Source organism: Anthonomus grandis, chromosome 4 (assembly GCF_022605725.1).
Source record: "Anthonomus grandis grandis chromosome 4, icAntGran1.3, whole genome shotgun sequence".
Lineage (NCBI taxonomy): Eukaryota > Metazoa > Arthropoda > Insecta > Coleoptera > Curculionidae > Anthonomus > Anthonomus grandis.
The window spans coordinates 12,955,380-12,977,840 of record NC_065549.1 but is presented as its reverse complement, the minus strand read 5'-3'; the positions used below and the strand labels follow the sequence as shown (position 1 = coordinate 12,977,840).

The 22,461-nt window shown below is 32.1% G+C and overlaps 1 protein-coding gene across 1 annotated transcript in view; it reads right to left on the bottom strand.

Moving 5' to 3' along the window:
- The window catches only part of LOC126735713 (fibronectin type-III domain-containing protein 3A), a 259,517-nt gene that overhangs the window by 196,144 nt on the left and 40,912 nt on the right, over positions 1 to 22,461 (bottom strand). The gene's annotated exons all lie outside the window — the stretch shown is intronic.

Genomic DNA, 22,461 nt, shown 5'->3' with positions numbered 1-22,461 from the left:
ATTTTTGAACTTTAGTATAGAAATGAAACACGTTTTTAATAAATTTTAGAGCACCCTATATACATATTTTACTACTAGAGTCTGTTGTTTCTGTTTAAATAATTAATCAGTTCGCCTAATCTAGCTTGCGCTCCAGCAGGGGGATTGTCATCGAGATGTTCATAATTTTCTTCATTGTCTGATAACTCTTCACCATTGTCTACTATGAAATCATCCGCGTCCCCATCACCTTTTGAAATGTTGCATAAAGTGGCACAGCATTTGAAAACATTTGCAGCAAAAACAGGGCTCACGCGTAGGTAGTTCAAACAAGGAAATTTTTCTTTTAAAATCCCAAACGCATTTTCTATTACTCTTCTTGTTAGTTTGTGAACTCTGTTGAAATCCTGTTGGGCTTGATTTAGTGGATTTTCATATGTTGGTGGAATCAACCGTTGTTTTAGCGGATAAGCTGAGTCTCCCAGAATCACCGAATTAGGATGGGGTCTCCAACTATTTTCCATTCTTCGAAATAAATGACTGTTACGAAGTACTCTTGCGTCATGAACGCTACCGGGCCAGTTAGCACTAATATAATAAAATTTTAGGTCAGGACCACAAACAGCCATGCAATTAATTGAATGTTTACCATGGCGATCTACAAAGGCTGGTTCGTCTATAGTCGGGGCATTTATATTTATCAGTGTTCCATCGACAGCACCACATACTTCGGAAAAACCGGCGATGCCAAGAAATCTTTGAATAATATCCAATGTATTAAGTGGCCATGACACGATCTCATCAAATTTTATATCATTTACCGCATTAACAGTGTCATGTACGCATCGGCACACAGTCATTTTTGAAACTCCATGCATATCACAAACGCCATGATACTGACCTCCATTTCCTAGCCAATGTAGAGCAATTAATTCTTTCTGCTGTGGAGTCAATCCATACCACCGAATTGTGTTATTATTTAGCGCGGTTCCAATATTCCGAACAAGAATTTGACATTGCTGCTAAGACGGAACTTTTCCTTGAACTCGCCATCGGTAAGAAAATTAAAGTCTTTTCTTATGTTGAATCGGTATTGCCTGTGGGGGGCACTTTCATTATCACTTTCCGAGTCACTTGACCACATACCGAGAACGAAAACTAATGTTCACAGTGAGAAAGTTGATATTAAAATACTGCATTTACCAAATTTACCCACTGATATAAGTGGGTAGAACATTATTTACAATTATGGGAAAAACTTTAACACAAATATACAAGTGCTGAAGTTGTGTTACAGAATACGTCTACATATGTAAATAATCTTCCGTAATTACTAGAGCCGCACAGGTAATTACAAGATTGTTCTGTTACGGAAAAATTACAAGTGTAGCAAATATTTTTACAATTGTATAACTTGTAGTGGTTGTGTTACAGGACCCAGGGCTTACTAAGGTACTTCCTTGGTAGGTAATAGGTAGTAGGTAAAGGTATTTCAAATTTTGAAAAGAAAGAAAGATTAAGAAAAAAATACAAAAATCTTATAGCCTTACAGATAAAAATAAAAAACAACTGCAACAATGTGAAGTAGGTACTAATTTATTTAATACACCAATATTATACAAAGATCAGAAAATAATCGAGATTTGGGATATTACTGATGCTTTTGCTTCGCATTTTTCCGGTATTGTTCAATAAAATCTGGGTTTTGCTCCATTCCTAGGTTTTGTTTCAACGGTCTCTCTGACAAATGCCACTCTGTTTGTAAAAAGCTGTTACTGGGCACGATATTAAAATCGAAGTGAAAAAATTGAAACCTCAAAATATACAGATGAGATACAACTCTTCTTTAAAGCATGCATTGGTTTTCTAGTTGGGCCCTAATCAATAATATTTAACTTAATATTAGAGAAAAACTTAAACCCCGATGCATGGAAAACCTTAAAAATTGTTCTTATGTTTATAATTAAAACAAGGCTAATGTTTTAAATTATAGACCTGTGGCTTAAATATATCGTTGAAGTAAAATATTTGAATCAATATTATATAGCAAGATTTATAATCACCTAGTTTCTGTTATCACTAAAAAACATAACGGTATTATGACTAAGAAGTTAATAGTTACAACTTAGGCCACATTTTTTCAAAAACTGAATGATGTAGCCGATTCTAACAGACAGGCAGATATACAGTATGAGTCTATAACTTGGCATAAATTTAGTAATTTATATACTTCTCAAAAAAATCCTCCGACCCTTCGATTAGCATTTTGAGCATATCAAATTATATATATCTGTAAAATTTCAAATTTATGTGATTAACCATTTTCAAGATAATTAGAATAAAAAAATGTATATAATATTAATTATAAAATCTGTTTTGCTCAAATGTTTTTTAACAAATATTTAGAATATAGTCCGTTTTCTATTTAATATTATCCTAAACGTACTTGAAGATCATTTTGAGCATTTTTAACGATTTATGTAGAAATTAATATACAGTGCATCCCAAAATTGAGATACATATTATAATGTTTTCAATGATTTTTTTAAAAATGGCTTTTAATGCTTATTTCTAAAGATCATATCGACTTATCCAAAACTGCAAAATTTCAACATTTTTGACCTATAGTTTCCAAGCTATGTCATTATTTTTTTTTAAATTTTAAAGCACTTTGTTTTATTGGATAATACTAAAAATTACATTATTGTGGAAAGGTTTTTGAACCATATGTCTTAAGAGTATTGTTTTTTTGTAAACATTTTTTTTAATAAGACTTCGTCCCTTGAGAGCAGAACTAACCTATGTTCAAAATTGCTAGTTTTTGTTTTTTCAATGCTATGTATACTATCGAATATACATAATTTGGTGGAGAAGTATCCTAAGTCCCCCGCCAGTGAAAATACCCGAAAAACCCATTTCTTTAAATAGCCTATGTTTGCAAGTTAGAATAATAATTTTAGCAGACATAGTATAGTTCTAACTTTATAGAATTAAGTTAGTATATTTTTTAATGGACATGTGATAGTCCTGCAATTATCTTTTATAAACAATTTTTATTTACCAACGAAGTGTTAGTACCATTTAAGTTAAGTTAAACTCCAACATGCCTGATGTACGAGGCCGTAAATATTTAGATTTAATTTTTTCTTTTTTCCTTTTTTGTTCTTTTTAAGCGTGAAGCAAAATGTTAAATATGTTACTATTGCTATATATATAATCTGTCTCTGTTTTCTAAACAATCGATTCATATTTTAGTAATACATGTAACTACGTTGGTTCGTCCAGACTCAGAGACAAAAGCAAAAGTGACAGTCGGATTTAACGATGAAATGAAAAATACAAAGAATGAAGGGCCAACTAAATCTCTTTCTGTACATCTAATAGAAGATTTAATAGATTTAAAAATGTCCGAATTAAAAAAATTCCGAAGTTGTTTATTTTGGTACATGCATGAATATAAAATTTAAATGTTGAACTTTTGTAGACATGAACCTAGAAGCTAATTTAGCTGAAGTAGAAACTACCAATAAAAGTAAGCACGGCTATGATGGCGTCTGCAAAACAGCCGATGCTAATGTGCAAAGTTAGCGACTTAATTGTTGAATGTTTTATAGTTTTTTTACTTTTATAATACTTTATTGTATGTTTTTTTTAGGTAGCAATGTTACTCAAAGTGTTGGTCTAATACTCAAGGAATCATCAATTAATAATATGAATACTAAACAGGATATTTGCCAGCCTAGCACATCGGGTGTTTCTCGCCAAAATTTAGCGACTAGAGAAGATATCTCTTCGTCTAATTCTGACCCTTTTGCAGGAGAGGACGAAGAAAATGATCCCACTTTCCAGGTTACAGCTGATTCAAGTCATTTAAAGTTTAGATTCAAGAGATTATTTTCCGGTAATGATCTAAGTGATGATTCACCGACCTCGGATTTTGATAATCAAACTGATTCAAAAAGGCCAAGAAAACGTCTAAGAAATGAAAGTGAGTGGAAAAGAAATAAAATAAAATCAATGAGAAATAGTGGCAAATCCTATAAAGACTGGCCTGGAAAAGATAAACCAGCAAAAATGCTTAAACCGCCATGTGTAAATTGTGTAAATTGGCCATGTGAACAAAGACAAATAATCTTCAGCAAATTTTGGGGTTTTAAAGATATCAATCGGCAGAGAGATTTTATATTAAAATTTGTTGAATGCCACCAAAAAACAAAAAATCGAAAACGAAAAGCAAAGGACATTGAAGTCCACGTAGAGAAAGGGAAAGGTAAAAAGGACAGAGATGAACATCACAGTAGTAGAAGAATTTTTACGATGACTTACAATTTATCTGCAGGCTTAAAAGTTAAAGTTTGTAAATTATTCTTTTAAAATACACTAAGTATAAATGCCCAGATGGTTAGAACAGCTTTTAATAAAGTTGATTCCTGTGGCTTTGTGAATGAAGATGAACGAGGAAAAGCAACTAAAAACTCGTTACTAGACGAATCTGTTAAGAAGTCTATTCGTGACCATATAAATATGTTCCAGACTGTAGAGAGTCATTATTGCAGAAAAAAATCGAGTAGACGTTATTTACCACCTACTCTAAATATATCGAAAATGTTTAGTTTATATCTGTGGCAAGAAGTTAAAGGGGCATAACTCAAATTTACTCACTTTTCAGGATAGACGAAAGACTAGATTTAAAGGATATTATTGATTGATACCTTTAAAATAAACGCTTTTTAAAAAAAAAAACATGTTTGCATAAGGCAAAATACGTATTTTTTAATTTATCCTAAAAATTTTAGTTATTTTTCTAAAAGTATCTATGTTTTTTAAAAAAAAATGGGTGGACATAATTCAGACATATATATAATCCTAGCCGACAAAAGGGCATAATTGGACCTTTTAAAAATATAAGATGATCAACAGAATGTCAAACGAATCTAAATCGAGATAGGCCCTTTTATCGATTTGTTTTTAAAATAAATAAAACTCAGTATTTAAAACAACTAGACTTATTAATTATTATCATTTTATTAGAAATTCCGTTTTAAAAATAGTTTAATAAATTATTATTGTACTTCATCAAGTACCTATTACTTATTACTAAAAAAGAACAAAAAAGTTTTTGCTGAGAGAACTAGAGAAACCAATCTTCAAATTTTTACTAGGTACGCACATTAAACATTAAGACACAACAAAGAACATTAATCAACAACAAAAATATTTTTATTCAAAAAAAAAGAGTCTTTTAAACAAACCCTATCAAGCGCGGTGCATGATTTTTTCCAGCAGAAAATACAAATGAAACAGTAAATGAAACAAACTAAATGATAGACGTATTCTTTTTAAAGCTAAATAAGTTTTAAACCAATTAAAAAAACCCAAATTATAGGAGAAGAGAAAAAAATCAAAAAGATGGGAAACGAACTTTAAACTTAGTTTCTAATATTTAAAATTCTATATTACTATATTCCCGATCTTCATCTGGATCGACATCATTTTGGACCTGTGCCTGTGATGTGACGTTTAAATTTACATAAAAATCGCGTGCACCCTCATCAATTAGATCAAGGAGTTCTAATAAGTTTTGTTTTTTCTTTTTATCGATACTCCTGCTACCAGATAATATTTGAGCTATCTTTATGTCAGATAATTTGATACTTGAGGTCTTTTTCTTAAAATTTACAAACTTGAAATCGTCACTCTCTGATAAAGACTGTTTAAATTGAACCATACCAAATTCTTTTTCGTATCTTATCCACTTCTGTGCCCTCTAAATTAGTTTTTCTTTATCGTCTGTTTATTTTTTTTAATTTAAGTCCAGAAAATCTTTTGTTGTCATTTCGTTTACAATAAACTTACCAGTTTAATTTTTATTCTTTATTTTATTACTAGACTTTCCTGCTAATCTTACTAAATTTAACCAGTCGCGTGGAACATGTATAGGAAAGGGTGACTTCTTTTTATATTTTTCGATTAAGGCATGGTCCGAGTCACACTCCATATGTGTGTGACCTGGTATCAAAAATTTCTGATCAACCCTTTGCAAGTGCTTGTGGACTGAAACAAGATATGTAAACATGCTGGCAACATGAGAGTTTTTGTTCTGCCCACCGCACGTATCACTGTAGCAGATAACGTGATTTACCGATTCATCCAAATTTAATAAATATTTGTATAGGCACGAGGCAATGTCGTTAGCTCCTCGACCTGCAATACCCTCGTGCCACATAAAATGAAAAGATTGATTGGTATTGCACTCGTGAATGGTAAGATTATAAGTGTGTAATTGCCTTTTATAAAAAACAGTTCCTGTACTTAAATAAGGTGTTGGAAGCACTTGCTGTAGGTTAAAAACTATGACTTTTAAGTTTGGATTATCCAAAGCTAATGCTTTATCGACTTTTTTCGCTTCAAATGCAGCTTCGGCTTCAACATGATGAACTCGAAGCTTATCTTCCAATAAAATGTGGGTTTCTTGATCTTTTGCGCATTTAATCTGCATGTTTAACAAATCACAGTATGAACAAGTGTCGTTACTGGGTTTTTTAAACTTTAAATTTAAACTGTCAACTATCTGAGAATATATTTTAAAAGATACTGGATTTGAAGTTTCCTCGGTGTATAGGTTGAACATTTTTGTTTTATTTAAGTCGCATGGCAAATACTTTTTCTCCGTATGTTTTCGAGAATAATGCGATTCGTACGCAGGAAACTTTTGTATGTGGTTAATGATAGTATCTTTTCTCTCCTTCGAAATTTTGTGGACTGGTTGGTGCTTCCCTCTTGTTTCACCAAAAATATTTAAAAAGCATACTTGGCAGACTTGCGTTCGCGCATTTTTCGAATCAACGAAGTAGGAAACTTCTTTTGTTTAAAAAAAAAATTCTTTTGTTTAAGGTGTTTAACATTTGGGACTTTTTACTCTCTATCTGTAGTAGAGACGATATATACATAACTCTTCTATTGTATTCACCTATTTCCCAATATTCTTTAAATAAATTTATTCTAACTTCGTCTGGTATATTTATGAAGCATTATCTTCGACAATTTTGTTTCAAAGGTCGGGATTTCCTTTCAACAACTTTTTTTCCACTTTTAGAGGTAATAATTAGAGTATAGGAAATACTGTAAGTATACTGTATAGGAAAATGAATTACTTCCCAGAGGCGCACTGACAAAAAGCCATATCTCGAGCTAAATATATCTTTAACACTGCAATATGTAACTGACAAGAGGGAATTACCTTAACTTATGCCCTTTTGTTGGGTAGTAATATGAATAAAAATATGTTTATAGCAACTTAAGTCTTTTTGTCAGCCGCAAAAACAAATAGTTTTTGCGATATTTCGAGTTACGCCGTTTTTAAGGCTTGGCAAATTAACTTAAAAATGTATATGTTGAGTTAAGACTTTATGCAACAAAAAAAAAAACGAATTATGCCCTTTTGCTACAAAATTTCTCGCTTAATAATAGGAATTAAATTAGGACCTTTTGTCAGTATGTTAAAGGCAACCTTCTGAATCCAAAAACGCACGGTAAGTTAAAAGGGTATAAGTCGTGTTATGCTCTTGTAACTTCTTGCCACAGATATAACCAATACTGCGCAGAAAATATTATAGAAAAAAGATACTGAAAGTATGTATATGCTTGTTTTTAATACAGAATTTAATTTGTCTTTTTTTGTACCAAAAAAAAGACTTATGTGACATTTGGCATAAGTTTAAAAATAGCACGCCAGAAAAACAATTAGAAATAAAGACTGTTTATAAAAGACATTTGGAAAATAATGTTTTAGCCAGAAATTTGAAAAAGATAGAGAGAAGCAAAAAGCAAAAGAAAATACAATGATTTGCGTTGCAGTTTTCGATCTACAACAGATTTTGCCTATGCCCAAAACGGAAGTAGGAGTTGCATATTTTAAACTCAAACTATCTACTTTTAACTTCACAATTTTTAATTTAGCATCAAGAGATGCACATTGTTACATGTGGTATGAATGTGTTGTGCCACAAGAGGGTGTTCTGAAATTGGTAGCTGCCTAAAAATGTATATTGAGGCTCATATCCACAAAGGCGTCAAAGAGTTTTACTTCTTTTCGGATAACTGTCCTGGTCAAAACAAAAACAGATTTTTATTTTCTTTTTACAATTTCCTATCTCAAAAATACAGAATAACGATAAGACATACATATTTAGAGCGAGGACATACGCAAAGCGAAGGTGACTCGGTCCATAGCGTAGTAGGAAAAACCAGTCGCAATATACCAATTTATTCTCGCCTGAGCAATAGTATGCAGTTGTTAAAGCTTCTAAGCAAAAACAGCCGTATACAGTAACTGAGCTTAATCAAAATGATAAATTTGATCTAAAAGACTTGCAACAAAAATCAATACTCAATTGGGATAAAGATCAAAATAATCAAAAAATTAATTGGAATCAGGTTAAAAGTATTGAAGTCATTCCAGATAATCCAAATGAATATTTTTTTAAATACTCACTTCAAGACGATGATCCGTTTAGCAAAATAGATCTTTTAAAAAAAGGGAGAAAATCGTTAGATGTGAATATTGGGCAGGTTAACCTTAAACAGCTTTACAGAGCTGCCATACCACTAACAAAAAAAATATGATCATCTGCAATACCTGTGTGAAAAAAAAGCAATTTTAAGTCAATACCATGGATTCTTTCGAAGCCTTCCCTACACAAATATAAATAATAAGGAAACTGTAGATTATCAATGTGAAGACGATTGATTTACTTTTGCTGTTTCATGGCCTTTTTCTATCTTATTAAGTTTTTTTTGAGTTTATAAACAATGCGTAATTTAAAAATAGAAGTGCGATAATTTTTTTATTTATTTTAAAATACCCTTTGTTACTAATATCTACACACAAAATTCATATTAAAAGTTTTATAATGTGGAGATAGTGGACTTTTAATAACTAAATTTAATATTCTAAGTCCTAAGAATACTCTGCAGAATAATTCTAGGTCTCATTTAAATACTAACAATGTTCTATCTGGTAACATAGAATAGTAAACTATTTACAAAAGTAGTCTATGTCCTCTATTCGGGAAAATTCTAGAATTATGTAGTTTTAAAGAGAATAAAGAAATATATAAATAATATATATAATAAATATATAAACTAGAACTTTTAAAAAACAAAAAAAGTGTCTCCTGTAAAATTGTAAATATGTAACATAGAATATTTCTGCTCTCAGGGGACGACTTAGAGTTTTTTTTTTAATATTTTAAGTATTACAGTAATTTTTTGTACTTAATAAGTGAATTTTCAATGATGCTATTAATTGAAAAACTAATGTTTACCCTATAACTTATCATTTTATGCAAAATCAATAAATAATTCCATAAAGGTTCTGGATTTATTAGATAGTTATATGTTTTTTCTACTGATCCATTTAATTTTTCTACTGCCTACAATAACTGGAAATTGTATTAGTCTCATCTGAAGTATAAGTAAGTCTAAGATGAAGATATAAGTAAAAGCATAGAATTTTTTTAAATTTGTATTTTATCATTACTCTCTCATTTCTATATAAGTTACTGTCTATATTAAAATGAATATAAGAACTAGCATTTAAAAACTAATAAAAAAATTAATTTTAAATTACAAACTTACATTTACAGCGTTTAATTAGAGAGATTTTGCATTAAATATTATTAATTCCATTTTAAATTATTTTAATGCTATTTTTAATTGGATTTATTTAGTGAGATTGATGAAGAAATAAGATAAGATATTTATTTAAAATAAAGTTGATTGAAGTCAAGATATTTTGTTAATATTAACCTTTTAATTTGTTTTACTTCTGACATACTTTTGCTGTTTACATTATTAAGGAATAAATTCAATTTATATGTGAATTTTTTTTTGCTGTATTACTCTTTTCAGGTTTCTCAAGTAACTACTTTTACTAGGTTTATATCAAATTATATTTAAAATAAACTTACGTTGTTTTTTTGTCATATTGTTTTAACTATGTAGTTTTAAGTTTTAGTAAACCCAAGTTTTGTCCTATTCACATATATTTTAATGTCATTTTTGTTTATTTTATGTTCACATGTTACAGATATGTTCTATGTCCGAAACATGTTAGATTGATATTTTTTTAAATAAATTTAGCAACGGATGACCGGAATACTTTCAGTTACCAAATGTATTATTAATTTGTTATTGTTTTTAAAATATACCCTAGTACCTTTATTATTAACAAATGACTTCTTAAATGTGGACTTTTTTTAAGAAAGTTTAACGTAACTGTACATTTAAAAATGTAGTGTGAATGCTAGATTATTAACCGTTATCATCAAATTTAACTTTTTTTTATTGATAAATTCTAATAGTAAATTTTTATAATAGTATAAATTTTTACTAAAACAAAAATACCCTGTATATAAATCAAATTATCCAAAGGCGTTTGTCGGCATATTTAAATTCCGTGTCACCCAAATGACTCATAATTCAATAATGTAACTTAATAAAATGGACTTGCACACACTGATGGTTACTTTATCATAAACGATGATCCGTTCATGGACGTTGAATGTCATTTCCTTATTAAAGCCGCCGATTTTAATGTAGGCTAACGTACGTGTTAAGAGATATTTCTTTGAATAAATGTTCAGAGGTATTAACGAAGTTTTAATAGTGTCCTTGTATAAAGAAAGACCAGGAAATTTAAAAAAAACTAAACCTTTACTTGGACTACTTTGAACACTAAACAGTATTCCTTAGAACATTCTCTTTTTTATTTCATAGGAATATTCGTACTCGTTTTTGAAATAATAGCCTTTGAAGTCAGTGGTCACCTTGGTGATCAAACAATATTTTTGGACACCACTGCTTATAAAGTTAGATATTTCCAAAACTGTTGCTTAAACTATTTTAAATACTAAGCAATATTTCTTAGAATGTTCTCCTTTTCATTTGATGGAAATATTCTTATTAGTCTTTGAGATATTGGAGTTTGAAGTCATGTATAACGAAATAAATGAAAAAAATAAAAAAATAAAATCATAGCTTAGACACACATTTTATCTAAAATAGCAAGGCGCATATTTATAAAAAGAGATCTAAAGAGACGGTTTCTTAAATATTGCCGTGAATTCCCTTATTAAAGTTACATATTTTAATATTGCCTAAGGTACATAAATATTAAGAAATACTCATTCGAGTAAACGTTTGTATGTATTAACAACGCTTAAATAAAAAAGAAATTTTAAAACATGTAGGTCATTTTAAAAACAAGTTATTTTACCTTCTAATGGCAATTTAAATGAATTTATTATAATGCATGTGATTCTTTTACATAAAGTAAATGCATGGGCTAACATTTAGACTGTATGGTCATATATCAATTTAAATTTCCTTTTACTTAGGTATTATTTCCACTGAAAATATCGAGGTAAACAATAATGCTTACTTGCTGCTTATTTACTTGACGTTGGTCATGCCCCTATTATATGTAGGAGATTGGTAATTTGATTTGCTTTGCATAAGCTACAAATTGGTTTGATAATATGGTTTTAAGAGTTGATTTGTATTATGAGCCCGGTTGTGTGTATCTTATTGATCGTACAATACAAATGCCAACGGACGCGTTTTAATCGAATGATAAATTACGCTGTCCTAATTTATTTTGCAAATGTCTGACTCTCTTTACGATTGTGGTACTATTAAACCGAAATGTAACGCAATGGTTGATATTTAAAAGTCATTTAAATATTATTACCAGTGGCGGAACCAGTACCAGTCAGTATTCTAAGAAAAAAGTAGACATTGCATTTTTTTAACTAAAACTGGCGTGAAAAATAAATTTTATTTTATATTTCTTTGAGAACATAAAGAAGCTTTAAAATTTTAATTTTTTGTGAAAAATTACGGAAGAACTAAGAAATTATAATTCTAATTTGTTTGATAAACATAAAATTTTTTTAGGCGAATCCACGATTTTTTATAAGCTTTAAAATTAAAATTCTGATGTTACCTACTGCTCCATTATAATACACCAACTCTTTCAAATAGCCCCACAGAAAAATATCGCAAGGCGTTAAATCTAGGGAGCAAAGAGGCGAAGAAATGTCATTAGTCAATCGAGATGGAAAAACGAAAATCTATGTTGAAAATTAGATCTTTTAACAGCATGCGGATTTTTGACTACCCAAACATGATTATAGTAAAAAATTTGCACTCTAGCTCGTATAAATGTGACCTCGTTTGTATACAGAATTAATTTGCCTAAAATCTTTAATTCTGCCCAGCGGTTTTAAAAGCCACTGGCAAAATACGACTCTCCTAGGATAAATTTATTTATGTATTTATTTATTTAATTCTTCATTACAAAGGTTCAAAAGAACATGGTATGCGTCAATTTCAAATCTACGTATACAATTAATAAAAATCCTTATAAAGTAAACAAAACTAGTAATGTTACAAATAAAAAAAAACACTGTCACAATAGTACACTATTACACGAGTTAGTCTACATAAATACTCCAGAAACCCAAGGATATTTTAGCTTGGCAAGTTTAGACAAAAAAATAATTATGACAGTATAAAGGATTATCTAGAAGGAGATTTTCAATTTAAATTTAATCATACTATCAATTTCTTTTATGCTCTTTGGTAATTCATTAAATGTCTTGGGCGCTCTTTTCGAGTACCGACTTATGTTGCAAAATGCTAAAATTATGCTGATCTCTTGTTTGCATACCTCTATTCTAATAGAGTTTCTTGCGAAGTAATGACTGCAGGTTTTCAGAAATATTAAGAGTTTATAGAAATAAAACGAGTATACTATCATTGTACGGTGCTTTATAAACAATGGTGCTGCATGATCCAGAAAATCGGCACCGTCTAGTTTACTGATCATTCCTTTTTCCAAATCATTCCAAAAAACCAAACCAGAAGAGGCGGCCCTCCAATTAATGATACAATATGAGAGTCGATTTTGGACATGGACAAGATAATCCGATGTTTCCCAATGCTAAAAACCAAGGACATTGCACATTCCGACTTCAAAATTAGTGTGCAGAACTTAAATCACTTAAAGCGGCTGAAGGATATTAGTATGTGGCCACCTGGCACTCTCATAAATTCATGTTTGGAAACCTCTAAAGCACCAGTCCAAATAAATAGTACCACCTTGCCCAAATCTAAGCCCTCCCAGTCTAACTCTAAGCCTCACTCTCCAGACAGCCATAACCTGCCACATCGCTTAGTTCCATCAATATCTGCTACAATATCCAGAGAGGTTCAATCTTTGAAAATTAGTTCTGATAAGGAGGCCATTGCTGCCTCTAAATCCCTTGCAACAGAATTATTAGAGATTGATTTTGTCATCGATAATAATTCAGTGGCGAATAAAGCAGCAAATATGGACCCGTTGACTCCACCAATAGTGCGACTATCAAGAGACTCAGATGCGACTGATGGTCGCTATTTATTGGCGAAATTTAGAGACCCTTCCATCTTAAAACCTCTTAGGCTATTCCTTGCCTATCTGCATGATCAACCCTCCGGTGTGTGTTTTGAAGGACATACCAACACCAGCATCCGATTGGCACTTGCATCAGAGGGACTTCCTGGTGACGTGGACTCTTTGCGGAGGCTCTACTTTCGGTACCATGATGCCTATGGTATTGGTCCAACTGAAGTTGAAGCAGTTCTGTCAGCCTTCAGGTCCTTCTTCTCATCAGAAAAGCTGCTACGCCTTCAAAAAATCAGAGAGAGTCATAGCAATGATTATTCTGGTGGATCTCCCGTCAGGAATAAACATTTTTAAATGACTTGACGCGAACAGAGGATCAAGCACCCTCTGAAATACTGGACAATGGCAAGCTTAGTATTTTCTCTCTAAATGTTCAGTCCTTAAGACATAAAACTAATGATTTATTTCTTTTACTAGAAGAGCTTCATTTTCCAGAAATCGTTGCCATAACTGAACATTGGTTGCATGTTGGTGAGCCTGTGATGGTGGATAATTACACTACTGTTGCCAGATTTGATAGAACAAATCTAACTCATGGAGGTACTGTGATATTATCTACTACCAACGACTTTTCAATGGTAACCAAGTTCGATAATTTAGTTTCTGAAAAAATATTTGAATTTTCCATTGTTTACAATAATAATTTTGATCTTTACGTTGTTTGTATTTCCAGAACACCTGATGCTGACGTAAATGTTTTTTTCCAAAAATTACTAAGCTTGCTTGAGTCTCTGCCGTTAAAAAGCACAAACTCATTTTATGTGGTGACCTAAACATTGATTTTTCCGGTGTGTGTGCTGCTCAAGAATCTCTCCGGTCCATTTTCGACTCTTTTCGCTTAATCATGCACATTAAATCACCTACCAGAATAACTGAAACCAGCTCTAGTACAATAGAATATGTCGTATCTTCCTTTGAGCCAGATTTCGTTGATTGTACTCTCTTAAGCTCAGGTTTCTCATACCCGGTTTACATGTAGCCACTGCCGCTGCTACTTGCGCTGCCCACTTCATGCCCCAAATAATTCCAGGCAGATTTTAATTAAAAGTAAATAAGCGAGTATATAATAACTATTTACATGCAGCTCGCATCTACCTGCCACTACCCGAATTATTTGTGCGCATTATTCTGCGGCAGTATGGAGGATGAAGATGTTTTTGTGGCGACAGCGCTTTCCGTTTTAAATGTACAAAATTATTTAAATGTGTTAAGATATGCTATGGAAAAGAAACGTCGACGTCGAAAAAGACGATGGTAGATGACAGCGATTCATCGTAATAGAACGTTGTAAGTAATTTTTTACTCCCCTAATGAAAAAATTAACTCCAGTTTTTTTACAGAACGAGTATGAATAACTTTTTTAATGATCTGACATGTGAGGAATCGGGAGAATTTTTTAACTTTTGCCGAATGTCCCGAATAGACTTTGAATTTCTGCTTAATAAAATTGAGCCCATGATCAAAAGAGAAACTAAAATAAGGGTTCCAATACTACCGAAAATGCGCTTGGCAATAACATTGCGATATTTGGCCACTGGGGACAGTTACAAAAGTTTACATTATTTATTTAAAGTTTCAACGGCAGCAATTTCGCTGATTGTACCTGAAGTTTGTGGAGCAATTAATTCAATTTTAAAGAACCAAATTAAGGTAAGCAATAAACAAATACATTTCATTTAGGAACATGTTTATTTATTTTAAATATGTAATACATTATATTATAGTTGGCGTCAGACATAATTTATTTTGGTCACCTGTCAAAAAACCTGCTTTCCACCCTTCAAACAATGTAAATAGCAGGTCGCAACCATTGTTTGACTGGTGCTAAGCAGGTTTTTTGACAGGTGACCAAAATAGATTATGTCTGACGCCAACTATACATATAATATGTAGAAAACGAGGTTAATTATCTTCTGTCATTGCGCTATCGAATGCACTTTGTATTATGCTCTGGGTTTCTTCATCCACCTGAAAAGCAGAACTTTGGGTAAGGTTGTTTTGTAGCGAATCTTGTCTAACTTGGGTATGAATGGATATTTGGGAATTGGGTGCATATGGTGGTCGTGGATAATATTGTGAAGGTTGTGAGTATTGCAAACTTTGTGACTGTGAACATTGCGTTTTTTTTAAATAAAGCAAATGTTGTGATTCTTGTGAATGTTGTAAATTTTGTGAATGCTGTGATAGTTGTGAATTTTGTGAACATTGCGAATGTGGTGATAGCTGTGAATGTTGCGAATTTTGTGAACGTTGCGAATGTGGTGAATGTATCGAATGTGATGAATTGGTAGGAGAATCGTGGGATGTCCATGCAGATGTAGGCTTGGAAGCTGATGGATAGGAAGAAGGTGTAGATTTGCAAGTTTCAGGAAGAGTATCCAATAAAAGACCATCTATTCTGTACATAATCCTTTGCCTTTGGGATATAGGGTACCTTTTTAATTTTGTCGCCAAAAGTTTGCCGTATAAATCGCAGTCATCGTCTAAATTGTCCCATTGTCCTTTAGTTTGCAACACATGGTTAATCGTTTTAAGGCTATCATTAAGTTGCGTTTGCGCCGTATCTATGTCAAAAGCTTGACCAGCTGTGCGCTTTTTTTTCAAAGGCCTAGCGATTGCAGTCCTTGCATTTTCTTCCCTAATGATTGGATCCCTTGGATGTTCTTGTGCCCTTTCTTCTTCATTAGCCCGTACTGGCGGCAATGGAGCCACTTCATTTTCTTCTTCATTTTCGCCCATATCCTGGGAATGCTGGGATACTAATTCCACTTCATCAGTCTCTTGAGGCTGAAAAATATACATACATAAGTTATTATTATTTACTCATTAGATTACTTTATATCTTTTATTGTTAAATTATTATTTGTTTGTTTCAGTTGCCAGATACACCAGAGCAATGGTAGGCAATAGAAAAGGGATTCAGAAAAAAATTTCCCCGATGTGTCGGAGCCATTGATGGCAAACACATCGTTATTAAATGTCCACCACATACTGGTTCTGAATATTATAACTATAAAGGAACGTATAGCATAGTTTTGATGGCTTTAGTTGATAACGATTATAAATTTATTTTTGCCGACGTAGGTGGTCAAGGGCGTATTAGCGATGGGGGTATTTTTCAAAACTGTCTCTTGTGGAAAAAAATTGACACAAATCAACTTAATTTACCACCAGATGTCCCATTGCCTGGTAGAGAAACTAGTACGCCTTATGTGTTTTTAGGCGATGGGGCTTTTGCATTACATAAGAATGTGATGAAACCTTTTCCAGGAAATCATGACATGGGCACTAAAGAAAGAATATTTAATTATAAACTTTCAAGCAGTCGCGTCATTGTTGAAAATACTTTCGGTGTCTTGACATCTGTCTTTAGAGTATTTAAAAAACCCATTGAAATAGATGTAAGCAAGGTACCGAAAATAACATTAACTTGTATTTTGTTGCATAACTTCTTAAGAAGAAGCCAAGATTCTCGAAATTCCTACACCCCTCTAGGGACTTTTGATGCCATTGAGGACGGAGTACTTATTGAAGGCTCCTGGAGACAACAAAATACAGGTGTATCTGCCATAAGAAATATACCACATGTAGCCAGACGAGCTCCAGCTACCGCAATGCAAGTTAGATCGGAATTTGCCGATTATTTCAATAATGTTGAATTGTAATTTAAAAACACCCAACATTTTTAAAGATTAAATTTTTTAAAACAGTAAATTTTTTTATAATTTATTTCTATAAACTTACCTCTCCTTCGGTATTTATTGTACCTTCGACATCATACACTGCTCCCAAGAAACCCTCCATGGCCTCAAAAGCAAACCAAATGGGCCTAAAAACCTCATCAGCACCCGCTCCTGTCTTCATTGAAGCTTTTTTCTTTTTTAATAATGGCCGAAACGTTGCCATTAGCGATTTTTTTTTTGTTTTTAAATCTTGTATTGGAGTTTCCAACGCGTTGCTGATTCTTTTCCACGCATCGTGGACTATATGTTTTTTTTTTATGGTTAATGTGTGAAGCATCCCATAACAACCTCTCAGCTTCATACAGTTCCAAAAACAATAAAATTTTTTCGTTTTTCCACTTCATAGGTTTATCACATACACGAAAATTGAAATTAAAATTAAAATCCACGTGCTGGTACTCTACCTTCCTTGCAACTGAGTAACTGAACAAAACAGTCAAAATGCTGTGAATCCCCTAGTTCCTCGCGTAATTCACATGCATCATGTAGACACGACGTTGCTGCTCGTGCTGTCTATCCTTTGACTTCCGTCCAAAAAACCGCCACCGAGGGGAGCGTACGGCAGCGGTAGTGGGCAGTGGCAGGCATAGGCAGCGGCAGCGCGAGCGACGTGTTTACATACTCGCGTTGCCAACTTCCCTGTCTACTTCCCTGCTGACTGCCGTGGAAGTGAGCTGCATGTAAACCGGGTATCAGACCATGAAGCAGTGTTAACAAAGTTTTCCATAACTAAATCTAAAAGTAAAAATGTTCCACGCAAATTAGGCCGTATTTTCTCTTTAAATAAGCCTTCTTTGTCAAATACTATCTCCACTTCATCTGAGAACCTTAATGATTATTTTGTAAATGTGGTAAATAATTTAATGAGTACCATAACTCCTTCCCATGATCCACTTTCATATCTTCCCATTGTAAATGAGAATTTCCACAGTTTTTTCTTTACGCCCGTAGTGTTACCAGAGCTTTGCAGTTCAATTAGCGAAATTAAAAACAAAGGCTCTTCTGGAATTGATGGACGTACTCTCAAAATGTTTTCGAATCTGCCCGAATGTACATTATGTCCTCTTATTACTCTAATTAATCAGTCTTTTCAAAAGGGTGTTTTTCCTAACTGCCTTAAGATGGCGATAATAATTCCACTACATAAAGGAGGAGACAAAGATCAGTCTTCCAACTATCGCCCTATCGCTCTTCTTCCCACACTTTCAAAAATTATTGAAAGATTGGTTAAAAAAAGACTTGATGATGCTATGTTTTCTCTTTTTAATAATGTATACTCTAGTTTAAACAACCAACACCCTACAGCAACATTTTTTTGTGATTTTTCTAAAAAGCCTTTGATTGTGTTAATCATGACATCTTATTAAAAAAGTTGCAATATTACGGGTTCAGAGGAGCGCCTTTTGAATGGTTTAAGTCGTATCTCAGTAACAGAAGTCAAGCTGTGAGAATTGATTCGACTATGTCTTCTTGCAAGCCAATACAAAGTGGAGTGCCTCAAGGTTTCGTACTTGGCCCTATTTTGTTTCTTATCTTCATCAATGACACTGCTAATCTAAATATTAACGGTAAAGTCTGTCTATTTGCTGATGATACTAGTTTTACCTGGAGTAATCCGGATATTTCTACACTTCATATCAAGTGATTTAACTACTATCAAATCATGGTGCGACTCTAATCTCCTTTGTCTCAACATTTCCAAAAATTAAATGTTATCCTATAAAAATACCTTGCAATCTTTTGTATTTGGTAACGCAACAATTGACGAAGTTGATTCTGTAAAGTTTTTAGAGCTAACTGTTGACAACTCGTTAAAATGGGACACACATATTGACTCTATATCAAGAAAATTAAGTTCCGCTTGTTTTGCGTTAAGATCAATTTCTGAGGAGCTTAGCCTGTCTTCTAGAACAGTTTATTTTGCCCTTCCTATTAAATGCCCTTCCATTCTGGGGTATAAAGGAGAATAAACAAAATTAAAAATAATTACTTACCGGTCGAAAGGGTCTTGTAGCCGATATGTCTTCTGTTACGACTTTATAATAGGCCCTGTATTTAGTTAGTGTCAAAGTTGATTACCCCAATAAAACAAATTTGTTGAAACGATTACTACGATTCACATAAAAGTTAGGTTATAAACAGCCGATAACAAGTTGCTCGTGTGTCTTTAGCACCACTAACTCATTACAACACAGAAACTGCCATGTAAAAACATAACTAATTTGGACGCATCTAAATGCATACTGTACATTACGCGGTTAAAATTACCAGAAATCCTAAGCGAAAAAGGCGCATCTTTGAGAACCGTCATATTTGCTTCGGAAATTGAGATACGTCGAATCGGAGTAGGATTTTGTATTCTTTTTTAAAATGCGTCTAATTTTGTTACCAATTTTTAGGTACTATGGAGTTAAAATGCGTCTTTCGCTTTCGCTTAGAAAATAGGTTAAACATTGTATTTGGGGTTAAGAACCATAATATAAAAATTGAAAAATTTTGAGATACGCCCATTGGCTTAGGACGGCAGTGTGGGACCACAGATGTAAATAGCTCCGCATGGAGCGGATGACACAGATGTAAATAGCTCCGCACGGAGCGGAGCTATTTACATCTGTGGTAGGACTTTTAAATATTAGGCGGAGGCCTATACCTAACGATACCTCGCTTATATCTGTGTTGGTATGGTTTAATTTCTTTTAATTTTAATTCTGCTTGATCCTGGCTTATAGCTAATATTTTAAGGTGTCAGTTTCTGGTTTATAGTCCACGTTAAGATTTATTGTTATGGTTACGTTTAAAATCTTGAAATAAAGTTTATTTACCACTAAAATAATATCGTAAAAGTCGTAGTAATGAATTTATGTGTGGGTATATTCTTTAACTTTACCAAGTCCTAATTTAATCGGTAATAATCCGGATTTAACAAATACATTTCCTATAGTAATTTGATTTGAAGTAATATGAATATTCTAGACATTAAATGATAACAAAAGGTGGCAATTTCGTTTAATTCCTCGTCACTGTACTAATTAAAGTAGTGCGAAAAGCACAATGAAAACTATAAAAATAAAATAAAATTCAAATTAAGATAAATGTAATAAGTGATGTGTTAATAATTTATATAGGGTGAGTATAACTCATAAAAAAAGTAGACCCACGCTCAAAATTTTCAGCTACTACAGAAAATCTGGACAAAAATAAAAACAAACATTTTTTTATATAAAAGCATAAATTATAAAATTAAAATATAAAAACATTAAAAAATGAAAAAAGCTTTAAAACTTGTACTAGTAGGACCAAAAAAAACAATTACTTCAGTGTCAAAAAGGTCTGCTGCAACTTTAATTAAATAGACTAAAAACTAGGTACACAATAAAAACCAACAAACACAAATTGACAAATTTAGTTGAAGATAAACAATGCATTATGGAACACCTTGCAAATTATTATGCCCCATAATTTATACCCTTGCAGGTCATCTAATTTACACACAAAAGTAACACAACCATTGCATCAATTTTCTATGTTTATATAGATTAAAATAACTTCATGCTATAATGCAATATTACCGTCTATCCTCAATAAATTTGCATGAAAACAAGTAAGTAAATAACATTTTTTTTTCAACAATAATTACGATTATACAACACACTAATCATAGCGATGAGAAACTTTCATATATACCAATAGGGATCCGAATGTAGATAAATTAATTTTGATAATTGCAATTCGTTTTGCAACTAAATGGAACGTAATAGTTCACCTATCGCAACGTAAAATTAGCTTTTAATTTAATGGCGCTAGTTTGGATTAGGTTATTATAAACATGAAATTTTTCACTTCCAAATATGACACCACTAGGTCACAATTTTGTAGCTTTCACAAGCCAAAGTTATGGTGTTTATTATTGTTAATAAATGTTATACCATACAGATGTTTTGTTTAGTATAAAATTACTATTTATATGCATTTTATATGGTAATATAAAAAAAACAGAATGAAAATTAATTTTTTACTAGTAAAAGTGAAACATTCCTTGAATAAAGAAGAAATCATTCTGGGTTTTCGAAATATTAAAAAAACTGTACGTTAAATTACATTATAATAATAGTCTACTAAAAGATAAATTAAGCACATTGGATTAGCACTAAATAGTAAACATCCCGATAGGATTCTAAATTATAGTTCAAAAAGGATTCAAAATATGCATCCATATTTTAAATACTGAATAAAATATTTGATTATGGTATTAATTTTATTTGGGCTTAAACTTACTTTTGCAGTAGGTTAGGAAAATCACATATTTATTATTACCTTAAGGTTCATTTCTATTTACTGTATTACAGAAATTATCCAGATATTTAGTCATGATTCAATAGTGACTAGTGAGTGATTTACTGAATTTATTAATGATTTTATTACTCCTATTTAATTACTTCTATGTTCAGCCAATAATTTTCTCTCGTAGATATAAAATATTTTAAGAAGGTACTAAAGATTTATTCCCAAGAATATACATAATTCATTGCATTTGTTATTTAATATTTAGAAGACCATTTTTGATGAGTCTTTATTCTTTACAGTTTATTTGGATATTATCAGTCAGTTATCGCCCGCTCATCTGTAAATGTGCAATAAATCTTGCAGTATCCAGAAGTCTTTAAATGTTGGGAATATCAATACTGGGCTGGCTGAAGATTCCTTGGTTTTGTGTAATATAGTTGCGTTAGGAATTCTCTTTTCTTCCAATGTTCCTCTTTATATAAAATATTTGCTTTTGTCTAATAAATGTGACCATTTGACCAAACGTATTGGGCAATTTCTGACCCAGTAACCTCCTCTGTCGGGTCCATTTTAGGTGTTCTTTTGTCCTGACTTGGTGCCCAGTAGCCATTCTGGCTTGGTATTCGTTACAAAACCTCGTGTGGTTGGTTATCTTTGAAGTAAAAGCAGTCTTGATGTTAAATCCAATTTTCTCCAAAGTTCCTTTAGTGTTCAGACTCGTTAAAAATCCTGTAGAACCGTTCAGTTATTGTGGCTCTTTCTTTTATTTTACTGTTAAAGTTAACATCGTTGTCGCACAATCATTGTTTTGTTGAACCAGGATGATTGTAAATTGATGATTGGAAAGTAGGTATTGTTGTCTAAATGTGATAGGCTGATGAACTTAGGTGTAATGAACGCCATTGTTCTTTACAAGAACATCTAAGGAAGGCAGTTTTAATTTCC